General features: G+C 43.9%; 1 protein-coding gene across 8 annotated transcripts in view; it reads right to left on the bottom strand.

The window, feature by feature from the left end:
* Positions 1-18,757, bottom strand: part of LOC126269255 (glutamate-gated chloride channel) — a 659,915-nt gene that overhangs the window by 220,286 nt on the left and 420,872 nt on the right. The gene's annotated exons all lie outside the window — the stretch shown is intronic.

Raw genomic sequence — 18,757 nt, 5'->3', positions numbered from 1 at the left:
GGCCGCTGATTTGCGAACGCGATGATGGCGCCCAATAGCGACCGAGGATGTACATCAGGCGAATTTGGTCGCCGACGCAGCAACGTGGGTGTACTGTCATGCTCCTCAAACCATCGTAGCACGGTTCTGGCTCGGAGACACGGACAATTATCTACATCTACAGATACGTGATTACTCAGTTATTCACAATAAAGTGCCTAGCAAAGGGTTCAATGAACCACCTACAAGCTGTCTCTTTACCGTTCCACTCTCGAGAACGGGGAGAACGAGCACTTAAGTTTTTCTGTGCGAGCCCTGATTTCTCTTATTCTTTCGTGATGGTCATTTCTCTCTATGTAGGTGGGCGATAGCAGAATGTTTTCGCAATCGTAGGAGAAAACGGGCGATTGAAATTTAATGAGAAGATCCAGTCGCAACGAAAAGCGCCTTTGTTTTAATGATTTCCACTCCAGTTCACGTATCATATCTCTGGCATTATTATTCCTACTTCACGATAATACAAAACGAGCTGCCCTTCTTTGAACTTCATCTCCATTGTGCATTCCGACGGAATTGGGCAATTCTAACAGGACAACACGTCCAGAATTGCAACAGAGTGGCTCCAGGAACACTCTTTTGAGTTTAAACACTTCCGCTGGCAACCAAATTCCCCAGTCATGAACATTAATAAGCGTTTCTGGGATGAGTTGCAATGTGCTCTTCAAAAGAGATCTCCACTCCCTCCTATCCTTACTGACAGCCTTGCAGGATTCGTGGTGGCAGTTCCCTCCAGCACTACTTCAGACATTAGTCGAGTCCATGCGACGTCGTGTTGCGGCACTTCTGAGTGCTCTCGGGGGCCCTACACGATATTAGAGAGGTGTACCAGTTTCTTTGGCTCTTCAGTGTACTAGGACTGATATCAGAAGAATCGAAGCACTGGAGATGTGCTGCTACAGAAGAATGTTTGAAAGTAGGTGGACTCATAAGGTAAGGAATGAAGAGGTTCTCCGCAGAATCGGTGAGGAAAGGAATACACGGAAAACACTAACAAGAAGGAGGGTCAGGAGGATAGGACATCTATTAAGACATCACGGAATAACTTCCAAAGTACTAGGAGGAGCTATGGAGGGTAAAGGCTGTAGAGGGTAACATAGACTGGAATGCATCGAGTAAATAATTGAGGACGTATGATGCAAGTGCTCCTCTGAGATGAAGAGGTTAGCACAGGAGATGAGTTCGTGACTGGCTGCAGAAAATCAGTCAGAGGAATGATGACTCAAAAAGAAAGAAAAATCAGTCCCTGTCTGCAATTTTAAACCAGTTAGACGATTCAGTTGACCAGTCTCCCGGGATTATCCGTGGTGACACACTTTTTGTATTGCTCTTTGTCAGGAGTATTCTTTTTTTTGGGCGGCAGTACTTAGTTTGTTGTCGAATGCATTTTTATTTTTAAAAAACGCTGCACAGGAAAAAGCAGAGCGGGGGATTTGCAGCACGAGAGCTTGTACCGGGGGAATGCCGTGTGCGGACAGGAGGCGGCGGAATGACGTTAGCGTTCCACAGGGAGCGGGGGCAGGCAGCGGAAGTGGGGTCTGGCTGGGGCCCGCCTGGCGATGCTTCGCTCATCCCGGCGGAGGGCGGAGACTCGTTAAGCCTGCGCTCCGCTTCCTCTGGGCCCATGCACCGATTAGGTTGCGGAAACTGAGTTATCCGCGCAGAGGCGTAGGCGCGGAGCTCAGCTGATAAGTCTGCTAATTTTCAACAAAATAGCGAAACGTTTTATTGACCGCCATAACTGTTACTAAGAGTCATTTCTGTTGATACGTACAAACACACTCAATGCTCACTTGTTTGTTGCCAGATATCCAGTCAGCGCTTTTATTTATTTACTCGAGTCCAGAACATAACATACATATACAGAATGGTCCATTGAGCGTGACTGGCCCAAATATCTCACGAAAGAAGGGTCAAACGAAAAAACTACAAAGAACAAAACTTGTCTAGCTTGAAGGGGGAAATTCATGCGCTATGGTTGGACCGCTAGATGGCGCTGCCGTAGGCCAAACGGATATCAACAGTTTTTTTAATAGGAACTCCCATTTTTTATTACATATTCGTGTAGTACGTAAAGAAATATGAATGTTTTAGTTGGACCACTTTTTTCGCTTTGTGATAGATGGCGCTGTAATAGTCACAAACATATGTCTCACAATTTTAGACGAACAGTTGGTAACAGGTAGGTTTTCTAAATTAAAATACAGGACGTAGGTACGTTTGAACATTTTATTTCGGTTGTTCCAGTGTGATACGTGTACCTCTGTGAACTTATCATTTCTGAGAGCACATGCTGTTACAGCGCGATTACCTGTAAATACCACATTAATGCAATAAATGCTCAAAATGATGTCCGTCAATCTCAATGCATTTGGCAATACCTGCAACGACATTCCTCTCAACAGCGAATAGTTCGCCATCCGTAATGTTCGCACATGCATGCTGACGCATGTTGTCAGGCGTTGTCGGTGGATCACCATAGCAAATATCCTCAACTTTCCCCACAGAAATCCGGGGACGTCAGATCCGGTAAACGTGCGGGCCAATCCACCTGTCATGAAACATGCTATTCAATACCGCTTCAATCGCACGCAAGCTATGTGTCGGACATCCATCATGTTGGGAGTACATCGCCATTCTGTCATCTTGTAGTAACAGCGGTAGAACATTACGTAGGAAATCAACATACATTGCACCATTTAGATTGCCATCGATAAAATGGGGACCAATTTTCCTTCCTCCCATGATTCCGCACCATACATTAACCCGCCGAGGTCGCTGATGTTTCAGGCAGCCATCGTGGATTTTCCGTTGTCCAATAGTGCATATTATGCCGGTTTACGTTACCGCTGTTGGTGAATGACGCTTCATCACTAAACAGAACGCGCGGAAAAAATCTGTCATCATCCCGTAATTTCGATGTTCAAAGTCTTCGCCATGCAATTCCTGATGCATAGAAATATGGTACGCATGTAATCGGTGTTGATGTAGCATCCTCAACACCAACGTTTTTGATATTCCCGATTCTCGCACGATTTGTCTGCTACTGATCTGCGGATTAGCCGCGACAGCAGCTAAAACACCTACGCGGGCATCATCATTTATTGCAGGTCGTGGTTGACGTTTCACATGTGGCTGAACACTTCCTGTTTCGTTAGATAGCGTAACTATCAGGAGAACGGTCCGGACACTTGGATGATGTCGTGCAGGGTACCGAGCAGCATACATAGCACACGCCCGTCGGGCATTTTGATCATAATAGCCATACATCAACCCAATATCGTCCTTTTCAGCGATTGATAAACGGTCCATTTTAACACGGGTAGTGTATCACGAAACAAATACCGTCCGCACTGGCGGAATGTTACGTGATACCAAGTACTTACACGTTTGTCACTATTACAGCGCCATCCATCACAAAACGAAAAAAGTGGTCCAACTAAAACATTCATATTTCTTTACCTACTACACGAATATGTAATAAAAAATGTGGGTTCCTATTTAAATAAACGCAGGCAATATCCGTTTGAACTATGGCAGCGCCATCTAGCGGGCCAACCTTAGCGCCATCTGGTTTCCCCCTTCAAGCTAGACGCGTTTCGTTCTTTGTAGTTTTTTCGTTTGATGCTTATTTCGTGAGATATTTGGTCCGGTTACTATCAATGGACCACACTGTATAGCCGATAGACACCATTTTACAAGCAGTATAACTACATGATTAAATTCCATATGACATCAATTTACAAACAGTATAAGTATATGATTAAATTCCACATGACATCCAAAATTCCGCCGTTTCGAACTGCTGTATCTTTGGCGATAACCGGATCGTCCATCGGGAATGGGGCTGGGAGGTTTCTACGGCTGAGCAGGTGTTGATCTCGCTGTTCGCCACATTCGCTTAGTTCATCTCCTGGAGAGAAACCTCATTTCTTCAAATTGACGTTGCTTCGGGATACGCCAGTTCTCATCCTGTTGAAGACCTTCCATGTCTTATATGGGAGGTGACATCTCTTAGCAACCTCTTCTTTAGGGTTGTTCCAGTACCTCCCTGACAGTGAGTTACAACAAAGCTGTATACGACGATTTGCAGGTGACGTTAAGAGTGGTTCCGCTGAACTGAAGAAACTCTTTCTTGATCTTATTTAGAAGTGGTTCATTCACAAGCTGGGTTGTGAGAACTTCGTTGGGACTCCGAAACAGCATTCGAGGCTGCTTATTACCGGATTAACGGTTTTCAAGATGGGCGCTTGAGTACTGTAGCTTGAAAGGTTTTTAGTTTATGTTAGGTATCCAAATAAAGTGATGTGAGCTTTACATTATCATTCGATGTGTCATATTTCATATTTTCGTGCTAAACATTATTCAAACAGTAGTTTTCAACAGTCGATATGTTGCGCCACAAAGGTTCTGAGTACAAGAGATGTGACGTTTGGTTCTCAGTAGTATTGTCGTTGCAGTAGGATTCCTAAGCGTAGCTGCTGAGAGTCTGGTGTTGGCTATGCTACTGAGCAGATGGAAATGGATTGCAGAGCACAGAGGATATACAGAGGATGATGAACTTTGGTGTATGATTTGGTGAGGATTAACTGGACAAATGTTGCTGCTGCATTGCTGGCTTGCACGTAATTGGGATGTAGGAGAAACGGAATGTTATAGTGTTTATTATTAGTTTTGGTTAGTTGGATGATTGTTCAGACGAAAGTAAGTAAAGTTTATCAATTCAAATGACTTGCACTCTGAGGTCACAGATTTTACCACTCCTTTACCATTTTCAGTAATTAATCACTTGACAGATTAAGATTTTTATAAGAGATATTTTTTGTGAAAATGATTGTAATAGTTAAACAATGAGTTTCAACAGTGTTTGAAGGGCTTGTTTCCATTTAAGTATTTTGCAAGTTCAAATTCCATCACCGTCACCTCACGAAAGAATTTCTTTTTTTTATTATTATTTGTTTTGTCGCATTGCGCTTTAAGTGAAGCGTGAGCTGCTTAGAATAGTCACACGTCCTCCCACTGCACTGCGCAAGGTTTTTTATTTCCTGTTTAGCCTGTTTGCCACTGCGCTACACATTATGTTCGTCACCCGAGTCTCCGATCTCACAGGTAACCCATATGAATTTATTAGGGCCATTACGAACCCAGGCGTGCACCTCTTCATCGGAAGCAAATCAATGACCACGAAGATCTTTTTTCACAGCTCCAAAAATTTGAAAATCGCATGGTGTGGTATCGGGACTGTATGGAGCCCGTGTAAGGGTTTCCTAGCGAAACTTCTACAGTATAATTAAACCAACAGGCACACCAGCTCCGAAAACTCATGATGACCTTTTTCTTCGAGTGCAAGTACCCGTTGCTCATTGGCTTTCTAGAACTTGCCCCCCCCCCCTAATCAACGCACAGCGGTACGTAGTACACCTTGCAAACACTGAACCACGTCATGAAGTAGAAACGCGCAGGAACGTTCACGATCCGCATCATTCTGTTGAAGGATAATGCCCGCCCGCAAGATGTTAAGCTTGTTGCGGCTAGACTGCACAAGTTTCGCTGGGAAGCCCTTAGATGCCCCACATAATGTTCCAATCTCTCTCCACGGGATTTCTCTTCAAAGTGATAAATGAACTATATTAACAGCGAAGGCGAGTATTAATGAAAAAATAAATAGTCTACTTCATTATTTTCCATCTGTCTCGTTTTCATTTGACTGCACCTTACACATTGTTCATACGCTAAATATTTTCGCCAGGGCTAATAGTTTTGGATCGCCGTTTTCGTAGATTAACACAAATTCAGCAAGTCGGTCGAATTTAATATGGAGTATTCCTCTGACTTGGCATGAATTTCCGTTTGCGATTAACTATTTTGACGACAATTTAAGTACCTCTATGAACAAATCTATAACGCAGCGCAAGATGGGAATGGGATCCTCTCTTGAGGCACAGGTATAATTAACTTTTCTAAAACGGGTGAATAACTCATTGACATGAAATTATCGAGTAAAACAGAAGCGATATCTGGAGTTCCTCGAGGAAGTGTTGCAGGCTCTGTGTTGCCCCTCATCTATTTAAATGATTTACGGCAGAATCTGAGCAGCCCTCTTAGACGATGTTTCCTTTACAGGCTAGTAAAGTTTCAGAAGATCAAAATCAATTGTAAAATGATTCATGGAAGATATCTGTATGTTCCAAAAAATGTGAGGTTATTCACACGAATGCTAAGAGGAACGCTTTAAATTTCGTTTACATGATAAATCACTTAATTCTAAAGGCTGTCAATTCAACTAAATACCTATGCATTACGATTACGAACAACTTAAACTGGAATGATCACATAGATAATCTTGTGGGGAAAGCAAACCAAAGACTGTATTTTATTGGCAGAGGCGTTAAAAGATGCAACAGGCCTACTAAGCAGACCGTCTACAATACATTTATCCATCCTCTTACAAATTGTAACCGAAAGGTGCAGGATCCGTACCAGACAGGATTGACGAAAGACACCGAACAAGTTCAAAGAAAGGCAGCCCGTTACTTATTGGCACGAAAGAGGAGGAGAGTGCCATGGATATGATATGAAATTTGGGCTCGCAATCATTAAAACAAAGGTGTGTTTTGTTGCGGCGAGATCTTTTCATGAAATTCCTATCATAAACTCTGTCCTCAGTATTCGAAAATATTTTGTTGACGCCAACCTACTCACGGAGAAATGATCATTGTAATAAAATAACACAAATCAGAACTTGAACGGTATGATTAAAGTATTCGTTTTCTGCGCCCGCTGTTGGAGAGTGGAACCGCAATGACATAAGAGGGAGGACGTGCTGAAAAGTAATACCTCCGAATTTTTATATGAAAACTATTAAAGCTTTTTAAATAAAATAAACGTTATTAACATATGACATCTTTACTCTTTGTGTCTGCATATATATTTCACAGCATAGCCACCCTGAAGACGAACACATTTCTCCCAACGGGAGACGAGTTTGTTGATACCATCACTGTAGAATGTTTAACACTGTTGACGGAGCGACAACTTCACCTCTGCTTGCACCAGTTCATCATTATCAAAGTGATGACCTCAAAGATGTTCTTCAGGTTTTGTAAACAGATGAAAATCCGCTGGGGCTAAGTCGGGGCTGTATGGAGGATGATCGATAATATTGAACCCAAGGCGCCGGATTATTGCAGATGTCGCAGCGCGTGTGTGTGGTCCGGTGTTGTCATGCTGAAAGAGAGGGTGCTTCATGTGTGCACGAACTCCTGGATTAGAAAATAGAATACAGCACGCTGTTTCCCATGCACCTACAGAGTTACGTTACACACTGGTACATGGTCCACTTCGGAGCCCTCTAGCTGAAGAGGTGTGTAAACGTATAAACGTGAAGAATAAAGGTGTAGAATGTCAATAACGTTTCTTTTATTAGTTTTAAGAGTTTTTACATAAAAAATTCGGACGAATTACTTTTCAGCAAGCCCTCGCAGTTTGAAGGTGGTGCGATTAGCCTTCCGCCAGGCGTTGCTGAGAAGAGGTCAGCCTGCTTAGCTGAGCGCCGGCACGGTAGCTCAGCGTATTCGGTCACAGGGCTGCTCGCACTCTGTAAGAAAAAACTGAGTAAAGAAATCAACGATCAACTTGAACGGATGTCTTTTGACGTTCGTCCAGACCAAATGCAACGAACAATACCGAACAAATTTTTTTAAAAAAAGTGGTAACGTGCTTGCGTCCCACGCACCGGGCCAGGATTCGATTCCCGGCCGGGTTTGAGATTTTCCCCGCTTATGGACTGGGTGTTGTGTCGTCCTCTTCATCATTTCACCCCCATCACCGGCACGTGAGTCGCCCAATGCGGCTTCGACTGAAATAAGACTCGCACTTATCGGCTGAACTTCTACGGGTGGGGCCTCCTGGCAAGCAATGCCATACGACCATTTCATTCTTTGCTGAGAATACATGTAAAAACAGATGTAGATTGTTGGGCAAGTGTGCCAAAAAAACAGAAACAAAATTTTGGTGATATCAATACGGTATGAAAAAGCGCCTAAACAAGTCTGTGTTTGCAATGCGAATGATGTCAGACAGAGGAGATATAAATATTAAAAAGACTGGCATATTTTGCTTAGTTTCACTCCATTATGTGATATTGTGTCCTACTTTGGGGTAACTCCACAGACAGAGAAAAATTTTTTAGAGCACAGAAGCGTATAATAAGAGTAACGAGTAGTGTAAATCCAAAAACATCATGCCGAAACCTATTCAAAGAATTGGGCATATTAACCACAGCATCTCAGTATATTTATTCCTTAATGAAGTTTGTTGTAAATAAGACATCTCTTTTTCCATCTAACTGGTTAGTGCACAGTATCAATACTAGGAATAAGAACAATATACATAAAGATTTAAAATCACTTACTCTTGCCCAGAAAGGAGTCCAATATTCAGAAAGGAGTGCAGTATTCAGAAAGGAGTCCAGTATTCAGCAACGCATATTTTCAATAAGTTTCCAGCAACCATTAAGACTTTAGTTTCAGATAAGGCACAATTTAAACATAATTTAAAAGAATTTTTGGTGGCCAACTCCTTTTATTCCATCCATGAGCTTCTCAACAAGTGCAGTAGACCATTTTACTGAAAATTTGTTATACTTTAATTTTTGACAATACTTGGTTGTAACAGCCAAGTTACAGATGTAAGTCTTAAGTCTGTAAATAGTGGAAGTTTAATTTTAAATCTTGTACATAATCTGACTGTTCATAATTGAGGATCACTGAAATGAATAATTTACTTTAATTTTTAACTATACTTGGTTGTAATAGACAAGAAACTAACAAATGTCTGAATGATGGATTAAATGAAAGCAGATGTAAGTATTAAACCGGTAAATATTAGAAGTATAAATTTAATTCTTGTACACAATTTTAATGTTTATTAACTGAGGATCATGCAAATTAATGAAAATCACGTTTTTGTAATTATATTTATGTAATATGTTTATGTGACATATTCCACGCCCAGGAGGATTCCCTCTTTTATGGGTCTGTGGAATGAATTATTAATCTAATCTAATGTAATCTAATCAACGCAATCTAGATTCCGGACCGGGAAATTTTCTCCTTAGCTTTATATCTTCTAATAATACTCAAGTATTCTCGATTGTTAATTACGTGCTCCAGAAGAAACGCTTCCACGGTAAGAAAACATGAGGTCATCGCCTCGGCACAAAAGCCTTGGTAAGAACGCTTAGCGAGAAAGCCGTAGCCGTAGCGGGGGCAACGAGACGCGTGGGCCAGGAGGGCCGCGGGCTGAGAGCTGGAACAACACGGCACGGCGCCTCGCCGCACCTCAACAGGCGCCACTTCGCCGCTGGCCGGGCGTCCGCTTGTCTTGATTTGCAATTCCGTTCACGAGGGTCGAGATCAAGCAGATGCGTCACTTGTAAACGCGTTGGTTGTCTGCCTTCAAAGCACCCGTTCCTAGTCTTTATTTAACTATTGGGAAAGTACTACTATTCCAAGGAGATACATACGTAACAATCGTGCGCGATGGACGCAAGCATTGGAAAATAGACTGAGTTTTACCACTTTCTGATTTGATCGCAAAATAACATACGTATGGCGCTACAGTTTAAGTTACAAAATATCGATAATTATCGATTTTATATTTATCTACTTAACTTGACAAGATCAGGCCTTCTCTTACATCTAACCAGGGGTTCTACATATTTTATAGTCTAGTAATTACAAGATAACCTAATACAGAACCTAACATTCCGAAATGACTATAACATAGTGCAGAAAGAAACTCAGTCTATATTCATTCATGACAAGTACAACAACAAACACAAATTAGAGTCAGTTGGGTCTATACTATGAGCGCTAGCAGCAATAAGGCACTTATTTGTGCACGAAGAGTAGCATACCTTGTTCCAGAGGAGTTTCCGAATGTTTTTACTTTTTGTGGGTGGGCACAGGTAGGATAGTAGGTACGTGAAACTTTGTGTTTCCATCATGACAAGACGACAGGTTCAAATTCAAATGGCTCTGAGCACTATGGGACTTAACATCTATGGTCATCATTCCCCTAGAACTTAGAACTACTTAAACCTAACTAACCTAAGGACATCACACAACACCCAGTCATCACGAGGCAGAGAAAATCCCTGACCCCGCCGGGTATCGAACCCGGGAACCCGGGGGCGGGAAGCGAGAACGCTACCGCACGACCACGAGCTGCGGACGACAGGTTTACAATCTCTGATGCGAGGTAATGGGGGTGCATGCACATTGAAGAGACGATGAAGTAGACAGGAATAGTGAAATATTTATCTTTGCTCTTCGTGAATAGCTCACAGACCACTGTCGTGGAACTATCTATTTAATGGAAGAATTCCAGCTCAGAGAATAAGAAACGTGAAAATTGCGGAACTAAAGTCACATAAGAACGTAAGAATCTGCAGATAGTAATTGTAATAATGTAACCAATACACACACAACCATCAATGCCTGTTTCCAAGGATCCGAACCCAACTGAACATCTGTGGAATCAACTTCATCGGAGTTCTTCTCCTGTGTTAGCGGACAGTGCAGTGGTACACAGAATTGGTTCAAAGGGCTCTAAGCACTATGGGACTTAACATCTGAGGTCATCAGTCCCCTACACTTAGAACTGCCTAAACCTAACTAACTGAACGACATCACACACATCCATGCCCGAGGCAGGATTCGAACCTGCGACCGTAGCAGCAGTGAGGTTCCGGACTGAACCGCCTACGACCGCTCAGCCACAGCGGCCGGCTAAGAATGGGTGTGACGACCTTTCCGTCGTGCGACACGACCACGGTGGCTTTGGGCAGAAATGAAGTGAAATTTGGTGCCAATGAGAGATCATTGACTACATTAAAGCTCACAGGAACTTCTGAGTTGTGGGTTTTTCTCGCATCGACACCGTTCTGTTTGGAGCGCAGCCGAGTCCGAAAGTGGTGTCGCAGGGTGCTATGCTTTTGCATCGTTACAGAGGAAGGTTGCAGGCACCCCTGAGCTTAATTTCAAGCTTCTGGGTCCCAATGCAAAACAATTACGGGATTTCGAAAAAGCTATTGTTTAATTGTGTTAGAGTAGCATAATGTGAAGCCATAGGTGTCTGAAGGACTGTAAGATCCGTTACTGTGAAGCAGATAAGGTGAGGTCATTACGTTGTGCTACCACATTGCGTGGTACAGTATGCGCTCACACGCCCTCTTCTATTCCCTAGCACGGCATACGCATCGCAACTGTAACTGCATGCTTGTACCAGCTTTAACGTTAGGTGTGTTCCCAGAGTCCCATCATTCTTCTCTATTGAACTCATACGCTGACCTGGTGTTTTTGTCACCTATGAGATACAGTGATACCTGCTGTCGTATTTAATCTTTGCCTACGGATTTTATATTGCCTGAATTCTGTGTAGCCGGCCGCTGTGGCCGAGTGGTTCTAGGCGCTTCAGTTCGGATCGCGCTGCTGCTAAGGTCCCAGGTTCGAATCCTGCCTCGGGCATGGATGTGTGTGATGTCCTTAGGTTAGTTAAGTTTAAGTAGTTCTAAGTCTAGGTGACGATGACCTCAGATGTTAACTCCCATAGTGCTTAGAGCCATTGGAACCATTTTTATCAACGCCATTCTGAAGCACAGATAGAGACACTTCCACAATATGGTTTTCTCAATCGTATTTCATCCCCGAATATAACATGAAATCATATGGTAATTGCACTCTGTGTGACATACTTCGCAAAATACAATCTTCGTTGCTTGTCCACTACTCGCTTCGATTTTAAACCGTTCAGTACAGAGCGTAGCATCTTTTAGATAGCTTTGTGCATCTAACAACAAGTTTATGTCCTTTTCATTTCTCCGCGCCCCTATTCCAGTCACGTCTGTCTAAAACAGAACGTCAGCACACACCTTTTTTCCTGCCACATCATTTTCTCGATTCTCCTTCAACATGCATGCAAGTAGTAGTGCATTGCAGGTACAGAAAGTTCATCTCTGTGCACCACACTTTTCTTGGTTCAAATGGCTCTGAGCACTATGGGACTTCTGAGGTCATCAGTTCCATAGAACTTAAGACTACTTAAACCTAACTAACCTAAGGACAACACACACATCCATGCCCGAGGCAGGATTCGAACCTGCGGCCGTAGCAGTCGCGCGGCTCCAGACTGAGCGCCTAGAGCCGCGAGACCACCGCGGCCGGCATACTTTTCTTGTAGTATTCTCCAGTAGAGATTCATTGTCTCTTGGATGAAAGATAACCGCCGTACTGGAGAAAGAGTACTCCTGCCACCATGCTGAACTGTCTGGTTCGGCTCGGCTCAGGACTTCTCACGTCAAGCAGTCTGGAAAACCGCAGCCGTCAGAGTCAGTTGCCGTAGGCAATAACATTTTAACCGTAGGGGAATCTGTCGACTGTTGCAACAGTGGCTACATAGACAGCAGTGCAGCAAACCAGTCGACACGTCAGCTACGGGGATTAACAACGGGTGAGCAGATGTACAATCTGTGATCATATCCTCGCCGTGATGTACAGAAGCCATACCCCCGAACACGTTACTCTACTAGCGCGGGGGACAGCCAGTAGCAAAAGAACAGAAGAACCGGCTTTAAACGAAACACGATAAAAAGCCGCTCGCAGTGACGGATCACAGTCTTCATTGGTGCATGCTCATGACAAGATACAAGAGCGCCGATAAACGCAATAACTATATTGTCGTGTTGGGGATATTAAGCCGCATGAAATGGGATTGTAACACAGCTGCCAGTATCGGAAAACGAAACAGGAACGTACTTCCCTACTACATGTTCGTTCTCTCATGGCGCCATGTATCAAGAAAATATGAAATGTCCCCTTAGAAAAATTTATGAATTACTGTGCTGATAAACCCCTACGTTATTTGATTTTCAAACAGCTGAGCGAAACTGAACGTGCTCAGACATTCACTAAACTGGCACACAATATTTTTAGCGCAACACAATCTGACTTTCAGTAATCCCTACAAAAGAATGGCCCTGACTAACAATAACCTATACCTTTCATGAATTCTTACCTCACAAAAATCTCCGTTACTCGAATTACTGCAATACAGCGTGCGCCAATACTGCCAGCTGAATAAAAGTTTCTAACTACTGAAGGCATAAACTACTGATAGGCATAGTTAGCAAATGAAAGATTTTGATAAAGAACAAACAATGTATTTACCTTAATAGTGTTCAAAATTCATTATATATATATCAGTTCATTATATCCAGTCTTACAAATTTACTGTGTCCAATGGACACACGTCCAGATCATCCGCTCTCAAAACTCCGCCATCTCTCTCCTAACAACCACTACTGCTGGAGGCTCACCTCCAACTGCGCAACGCTACGCGCTGTTAACAGCCAACTGCTCCACACTACAATAGCAAACAACAATGCAAACCAGCCACAGACTGCACACATCAGAGCCACTGATTTTCATATAGAGCGCTACATGGCGTTACCAACACAAAAATCTAAACAGCCTATTTACAAGTATAGCACATAATTGTAGCAGAATTGTGTCATAATCTTTGAAGAAACATATGTCGGACATGAGAAAGCTTGTGTAGCCCTCTATGTTACACGGCCACAATACTGTGGCCTACATTAAGAGTCCGTGTGCCCCTTGGACGCAGCTACGACCGACGTCTGCGAGTCTAGAACGGTGGTTGAACTATCATAGACCTGAATACATCCCCAATGATTTCAGTGTCTCCTGGAGTCCACTCCACGACGCTTCGCTGTCAGCAGAATGGTATTTCACAATTAGGTTCAGTTGGTCGTTGACTGAGTACGTGGTCAGCGCTGTCATGTTGACGAAAATGAGAAACAAGAGGTGCAATACTTGTTGCATTTATCCATGTCCCTTTAAATAACATGACTTTGTGAAAATTCCATACAACTGAACAGTACTCAACAATGGGACGAATGAAAGTTTTATAAGTCACTTCAGTCATAGATAGGAAACACTGTCTTCGAATTCTTCCAATGATTCGGCACTGCCTTGTGATAAACTTCAAGTATTTATTCTATGTTTCATTTGTCTACGAATGATCACTGCTATTTACACGTATTTTGGAAATGTAAACAATCCTATGGGATTACTGATAGTTTTTCTATCACCTCAGCCTTTGTTCGGAGGTGCTAATAATGTACACAACTGGTCTGTGCAACGTTTAACGTTTAACGCGACTAGGAAACTTGTTCGGAGTTTGTGTAAAAGTCTTAGGACAAACTTAATGCTTTAGAGTCCGTGCAGCATATCGGCCGTAGTGCTGCGGTAGTGTAATGGTCAGCATTCCTGCCTACTAAGCAAGGAGACCAGGGTGCAAGTCATTCTGGAGGCGAACCACGGCCGAATTCTAACAGCAGTGCCTGAAAGACGCAGTCGAGGCACCAGCAGACGACCAGTTATACCTGTCGAGAGTACGGAGAATCAAAGACAAACTCCTACAAATAAAGAAACAACCAAGGAGAGGCGTCCTTACCAGAAGCAAAACATATGGCGAGGTCGAAGACGAGCCACTCGCCATGCACCACCTTAACAGGGAAAGGAAGAGAGCCGCTAAGTGAGTTGTAGGACAAGGAGGGGAAGACGCTTACGACTAAAACGGAATTAACAAAACACGTCAAAGACTATTGCCGAGACATGTTCCGACGAGAAGAGACAGACGATGCGGCAACTGCTGGAATTCTGCAGCAGACGAGGAGAGTGCTGACAGAGAATTTCGACGAGGGTGACGTCAAAGAAACAATGAAGACCAGCGCCAGATGAAGATCACCGGCCGCCGACAGCCTCCCGCACGAGTTCTACCTCGCGTACTGAAACGTACTAGGAGTGCAGTTCATGGAAATGGTGAACGAGGTACTCAGTGGAGCGGAAATTCCACTTGGGCTTACCGAAGGGACAATAACCCTAATTCCAAGAAGAAAGCCTCCCGCCGCATTGAAGAGTTTAGCCCGATTACGCTCCTCAGCGTCGACTATAAAATAATAGCGAAATGCATCGCAAATAACCTGCAATCGGTTATCAGGAAAGTCATCAGTTGGTGGAAAACATATGCGGTACCAGGGAAAAATACATCTGAGGCCACATGCACCCACAGGGACATAATAGTACAGGCTGACACCACCAGAAGCGCCGGTGCCATAATTTCGGTTGACTTCAAAAAGGCTTTAGACGGAGTCGACCACACATACCTCATAGAAACACTAAACAGACTCGGTTTTGGGTAAAAATTTATCATAATGATACAGAAGATACTAAGTACTGCAAGATCGACAATAACAGTACATAGTTGGAAAACAAAACAGATAAAACTATACAGATCCGTGAGGCAAGGCGGTCCATTGTCAATGTCTCTCTTCGCTGTAGCACTGGACCCGCTGCTTAGGAAACTCTCAAACGACATCAGAGGATTCTCCGTAGGAGACAAAGCCAACGCTGACGACCTAGACATCTTTACTGAAAATCAGGAAGACATTGGGCGAGTAGAAACCACAATGAACACATTCCAAAAAGCGTCAGGCGCCCTAACCAACCAACCCCAGAAAAACAGTGCTACTGACGATCGGGAATCAACGGCTCAAACCAGACGGGCAATGGTTTAAAATAGCAAAGAGCCATAAAGTCCTCGGAATATTTATACAGCCTTCTCCGCTTAGAAATGGCCGCATACAACTGGAGAGACGTGCTACACACCATCTCCAGACAGCACACGAACCGGAAACTAACGATCCATCAGAAAATAGACCTGATTAAACACGACGATGTCGAAAGCATGGTACCTGGCGCAAATCCTAAGCATCCCGACCGAAATTGCGACAGCAATTGCGAGCGAAGCGTACTACCTGCTGTGGAGTCGAAACACATTCAAAGTGGTGCAAGCAACGTGCTCTCTGCCAACAGAAGAAAGGGGAGTAGGTCTAGTGGATGTAAAGAGCAATTGTGTGGCACTCCTATTAAGAAGAACGCCCACCATCCAGGACAGAAACTCTGGCAGCGTCACATGATTGCAAGATACAAACCCGCATTGGAAGAAGCGCCGGTCGACACGAGGCACATCCCCTTCAGTATGCGACACGTCAGGCTGCACTATGTCAATAAGAGCTACGCTCTGAACACCGTGGCGAACCCCGGGCACAGTACAGCCAAGAGAATGTAGTGGGCCCTCAGGGGTAAGCCGGTAAAAAACAAAACTGAAAACAAACTTCCGCAGTACAACGGGAAACAAAAATGGAAAAATCTCTCCAAAAACGTGTTGCCTAAAGAGGCAAAGGAGACACGGTACAAAATAGTAAACAGAACGGTACCAACCAACCAAAGACTGGCGGAAATAAAACTCGTCGCAAGTGACGACTGTAACGTATGTGCCATGACCGACACGCTCGAGCACCGTTTCACCTGAGGGAATGCCACCAACATATGGGAAGCGTGCCAACAGATGGTGGCTCACATCAACAGAACGGCGCCAGGAAGCATCACAGTGGAAGCAATCACTGCCCCACACTCCATTTCCACTACCCAAGCGGCTAGCGACTCTCTGGATCCTCGCTATGACGGCACACGCCATCGTAGCGAGGAGGCAGACCGACTACATGGCGCTACCGCGAGAACTTCACCTGCAGATTTCACTGCAGACAGCAACTGGCAGAGTCCTCTCAAGCCTTTGTCCCTCAGCACCGCCACCAGCCACTCCACCACACTCACCACGAGAAGAAAGAGTGGAGTGAACGTGAATAACTTGTAAGGTGTCAGGCAAATCCAACACCTTCCATGAAAACCCTGACATGATAAGCAAATTCAGTAGTATGTCACATAGCTCCGAATAAATCGTGACATTAAATTAACCAAAGTAATACGAGTAACGAGTGAGCAAATGGTATACCACAGACTAACACAAGAATGCCTAAATGCATGTCATACCTTCCCACCATGAGACGGACGCCGTTCCGAGGGGACAAAACGAGAACAGAAGCCGAGAGCAGAACCGTGTTAAGTTAGAAGGCCCTACGATAAGGAACGGACACCCATGTCGCCAGCTAACCGTTAGGACCACCCCTCCCCCCAGCCATGATAGAAGCTAGAGCCTTAGCGTGAGACTTTTTCGCGTCTCTGTTACATTAAGACCACCCCTAAGCCCATGTTAAAAGATGGAGCCCTCCAGAAGAACAGTATAGACCTTACGATGACGCTAAAAGGACCACATGAGCTGCAAGTTTTAGCGTGAGACTTTTTCGCGTCTCTGTTACGTTGCAAACTTTAAAAACATCGCCCCACCACGAAAAGTATAACATTTCTTATTGGATAGACAGAATTTTTGTAGGCGGAGCTTAAGGTTAACATTGAGACCCTGATTGGTCAGATGAAAACACGGCCAGGTAGTTTTTTTTTTAAACCAACTTCGGTAAATTGTAGTAAGGAGAAGTGAGGAGGGAGTTGCTTCCCAGACAGCGAGGTGAGCGGATCTGTGCTGCCCGCCACCCCCCTGACGAACACCGACAAGGTAATGAACCCACGTGATGCCGCATAACAGCGCATAAAGCTTCACTCAGAACTGCAGAAGCCTCATCTGTTACACCCCCTTTTTGCGTAATACTAGTGTCGATCGTCAATTAAAGCTCATGGTGTTCACATTCGCCAATTGAAGTAAAAATCTGAAACGCGATGATTTTTCTGTTATATAGTTATTGAGAAGCCACACCAGCCACTGTAATTTATAAGTTAGATAAGTAATTAAAGATAATTGAGGGTCACTGTAGGAATGCCTTGAACCCCTCCACTAAATTTAGTTAGTATTAAGATTCTTTTACAGGGAGTGCAGTGGAGCTGACGCTGAAATCATTCAGTATTTGGTTATATCATCGCTAGTCTCACTGAACTCTTCTGAATTCTACATGTCATGTGTGGTCTGGCGTCAGGGCCCAGGTTCAAACTAGTCAATTCCCTAAAAAAACCACGCTCAGAGCGTCGTTGCGCGAAAGTGGTGGGTAGACACGATATAGAACAAACAGACACCACCCAGAATGTTAGAAACTGGAACAGGAAAATTAAAGTGTTCCTCCTCTCGACTAAAATAGTCAAGTACAGTAATCTAAAGTGTCTCTACTCAATGAAACAGTGCTACAAAGTGCTCCCCGCTAAATATCTGTCACGCTCACGTCCAAATCAGAGTCAAAAGTTCTTCCAGTAGTCCTACCAGTGTTTGCTACACGTGTGTTTGTTATAAAGGACAGCATTTGCTTCCTGTCATGCAGTGTTGCGTAGCATCCAGGTTCAAATGGTTCAAATGGCTCTAAGCACTACGGGACTAACATCTGAGGTCATCAGTCCCCTAGACTTAGAACTACTTAAACCTAACTAACCTAGGGACCAATGGCCCTAGCAGTCTGGTCCCTTCAATCCCACAAACCAACCAATCTAACTAACCTAAGGACATCACACACATCCATGCCCCAGGCAGGATTCGAACCTGCGACCGAAGCAGCAGCGCGATTCCGGACTGTAGTGCCTAGAACCACTCGGCCACAGCGGCCACCAGCTTCCAGGTATATTTCATTATTTGTACTATATTGTTCTAGGATACAAGCCTTACTTAGTGAAAAATGCCTATTACACATAAAATTTGAATGTTTTCTTAAAAAAAAAAGGAAAATCCAGGCCGTAGCCCA

This window comes from Schistocerca gregaria, chromosome 1 (genome assembly GCF_023897955.1).
Source record: "Schistocerca gregaria isolate iqSchGreg1 chromosome 1, iqSchGreg1.2, whole genome shotgun sequence".
NCBI lineage: Eukaryota > Metazoa > Arthropoda > Insecta > Orthoptera > Acrididae > Schistocerca > Schistocerca gregaria.
Note: the sequence above shows the minus strand (reverse complement) of the source record. Positions and strands in the feature narration are given on the sequence as shown.